This window comes from Primulina huaijiensis, chromosome 2, assembly GCF_012295235.1.
Source record: "Primulina huaijiensis isolate GDHJ02 chromosome 2, ASM1229523v2, whole genome shotgun sequence".
NCBI classification, from domain to species: domain Eukaryota; kingdom Viridiplantae; phylum Streptophyta; class Magnoliopsida; order Lamiales; family Gesneriaceae; genus Primulina; species Primulina huaijiensis.
This window is the reverse complement of record NC_133307.1, coordinates 4,965,266-4,969,273: the sequence shown is the minus strand read 5'-3', so window position 1 is coordinate 4,969,273 and position 4,008 is coordinate 4,965,266.

Sequence of the window (4,008 nt, the reverse complement as noted above, 5' to 3'; positions counted from 1 at the left end):
TTTGCTTACATCATTGTTCTCTGACAATACCGCCTACAGAACATCCCATTGACAGTCTCCTTCAGATAGTTGCGGTCGCAGAGGACCCAATCCCTCTTGAAACCATTGCTTCTGGAGAACCGGGTAATGAAATCAATGTTGATAAACTGGGTAATGAAATCGATGTTGATAATCCACCGAATTTCGAAGAGCTGAATTGTGTATTCCATGTTCCTCCGCAACCAAGAAGTTCAAAGAGACAGGAAGGGAATGACCTTGATTTTGCACCCTCCAAGAAGTTTCGAGCTTCCTCCTCCACTACAAATATTCTGGATCCTGATTTCTCATCTGATGATGAGTCAGATGATGAAGACTTTGAATTAGTCGCAAGACCTAAACCTACTGTTGCAGCGTAGAACACAACAACATCCTCTCTTTCTGTTCAATCATCTACTACAGAAGAGCCAAATGATGTTTCAGGACCTAGTGATCCTGTTGACTCTACTGATGATGAACAATTATTTGCTGAGTTTCTTTCACATTTAAAAGAATAAAAAGCGGCTAAGAAGATCACATTTGATGATGATGAACCTGATGAGGAGATGAAAAATCTGTGAGTTGTTGTTGATGTTGAGTCCAGTGATGATTTTACTGCAATCTCTTGTATGGAGTTGGAGATGAAAAATCTGGGAAATTTGGCAGGGTGTTTGTTCGTGACAGGATCTACAACTTTAATCCCTAGGTGATTAATGCTTTCTATAATACCCCTGCTGGAGATAAAGAAGAAGAAGCTTCACCTGTCTTCAATCTCATTGCAGCTGTTCTCACTGAAGGTTTAATCAACGTGTTCCCAGACCACCCCAAAAGATTGTCTGTTGCAAATCTAACTTCATTTTATTCTGTACCGCACAAATATGCCATACTCCTTCGACCAACACCATAGTGGTTACCAAACCACATGCCATAGTTCTCTATATGATTGGCACCGGGAGTACCACTTTCAATTTTGGCCGTTTGGTGTTTCTTACTGTTCTGTAGTTTGCGGATGGTGGATTTAAATCCACCAAGTTACCATTTCCGTCCTTAATTTATGGGATTTTGGAATCCCAAGGCTTTATCAAGGACGTTGATGAGGAACTAACGGAGGTAGGAGACCAACAGAAGATTGCACCGGCATACTTTAAGCGGAACTGGAAGGTCGATCTTCCCTGGATTAACTCTGGTGTTCCAAGATGTTGACAACACAGGTGCGTCAACATCTGGAACCACACCAAAAGTCGCTGAATATGTTTCGAGGGAGACACCTTCTGAGTACGTGATGCTTTCTACCTCCAACATTCAAGACCAAATCGACTTTGGCCGCCAACAAATTAGGAATGCCCAATAGACTATATTGCCTTCTATGAAGCTCAAGTGGCTGATTACGAGTTGCTGTTGGAAGTCGGGGTTCACTCTTTTACTGTACAAAAAAAGGCAGTAGTGGTAGAAGCCGAAGCTGAGGCTGTCGCAAAAATGGATGACACTGAAGTTACTGATGACACTGATGTTGTTGTTTATCCGTCGTCAGTTTGAATTTTTTCATTTCTTCTTTTACTTTATTATCTTTAAAGTGATTTTGTTTGTTTAATTTTGTTATCTTCATCTAATAATTAATTGTCTGAGTGTTTTCTGAGTGTTCTACCTTAAGTACTACAACATCTATCTGACAACACGGGACTAACCTCTTTGAATTCAGGGGGAGAAGATAACTATCTAACTCAATGGGAGTTATTATACAAGCATATAATATACAACACCATTTTTGGCTGTTTTGTTCAGAAAGGAAAAAAAAAGAGATTGAAATGAATATTTTATTCTTTAATAAATTCCTTCTTTGTTGATAATATATTGAATTTTACCTTTTTAAACTAATTAAATTTTCCTCATATATTTGTTCTTACTCGTTAATATTGTGATAAGTTCTCTAGATATTTTATTACTATTCAATAGAACTTTTTCTTAATGAAATTCTTTGTTTCCTAATTGTGTAGGACTCCACACAAGGAATCAAAGCTAGAGAAAATGTAAAAGGAGATAAGATAGGATGGCAGAGCAGTTGAGACATAGAGACAGAGAGAGAAGTGAGTGTAACTTTGGTTGTTGATTGTCGAGGCGTCCAGAAAAACTGAGAATTGAAGATTTCGCATGAATAACTCACGCTGGTTTTGCTGTGTTGTTGTAAAGTGTTGAAGATACTTGCAGACAACACTCGTGCAAATTGTTGGTCGAAGAGCCACAGTAGCTCCGGGTTTTCGACAATACAATTAGTGCATATGTGGTTTTATAATTGTTTGTTTGGGATACACTTTACTTCTTTGACCTATTAAGGAAGATTGTTTTTCGTAGTTTCACTAGTATTAATTTTGTAAACTATCTGTAATTTTCTAGTGAATGTTTTGCCCTGAAGCACCACACAAGTTTTATACTTGTGCGTGATTTATTCTTTCGTGTTTGAATCTTAAAACTTTAATTTTCTGCATAACTAATTTATTTCATTGCATGTTGTAGATAAGTGTTACAACACCTGCACATAATACCTAAAATCTGATATACACAATTTAATCAATTTATGTATTTTTATGTTAAACAAATCAACTTTCATCCATGTTACTCTAGTTGTTTTCAACAATGTTATGTGGCTTATACCCAACACTCCTGATCCAAGTAACTAAAATATTATTTAGTGTTTGGTTTCCAAGTGGTTTTCATCGTGCTTTGCAATTTGATGTTTTGTTTTTCCTTTGGTCGGTAATGTATGCCCCCTGTCCATTTAACTGTATAACCAAAACCTTTCATGTAACTATTTTAGGTAATGCATCTTAAAAAAAGGTGTTGCAACTTTCTCACCCCCTCAAGCTGCTTCAAAAGCTCCATATAAAAATATGGATCAATTGAAACCCTCTTATACTGTTTTCATTTATGGATCAATTTCTAGTTCAGAGGTTGTTGATAATGGGACTAACCCAGAGAGTGAAGCCATGATATTGTGAATGTTTATTGTATATCTTATTTCAGTCAAAAGACACGTCTTTGGTTGAAATCTAGTTTCTTTTTTCGGTATGTCTCATCATTTGTGATTTTGCAATTTCTGTTGCTGATGGTTACTCAACTTATGTAAAGGGGATTCTTATGATTGCCACCGTTGGCATGCTCAAGAAGGTATTCAAGAAGTTTGGGACCATAAAGAGTGATGTCATTCAAGTCAGAAGTCTCAAGTCTAGTTTAGAGTCATTAATCAATCAAGTTGGTAGAGGAACCTGATATGAAGGGCTACATCTGAAACCCATAAACAATTAAATTGGTAGAGACACCCCAACTCGAAGTTAGACATCCAAAACCTAAATATAGTCATAACTTCAACACAAATCATTAAAATTCTTTAAGCAAAAATATATAGGTCATGAACGCATGTTACCCAAAATATAATTTTGTCATTCTTTTTAAAAAATAAACCCAACTTCATCATCAATATTTCTCCCCATATTTATCCTCAACCAACAGGTCCTTAAATTTATTTTTCTACTAAAAGTGGCTGGAATCCCGCCTTAAAATTTCTATCCCAACTATCAAGATGGTTTGGTGCAAGACTTGATGATGCAATAGGCATGGGAGAGGGGCTAAACACGAACCATTGCCAGTGCTAGGCGAGTATAGGTACGCAATAACAACCCGTGCTCAAGGCCTCTCGTCTCTCCGCTCTCAAGTCGTGTACAGTCCATGCATCGACCATCAGGCTAGCCTCTCGTTCGTCATCTTAGACTTGCGTACCTAGAACACCTCACCCTTACTCAGGATGCGCAGACCCACACATGCCTGCATATACCTGAAATTGCATACTCACGAACACTATAGTTGACGCACACACACAACCATATAACTATAATATACGTATCCAAACACACATGCATATACGGTAGGCATGTAATTGAAACTTCCATCATATATTGGGCATATTTATTCACAAAATAACAACGTAAACCATGGGAATTT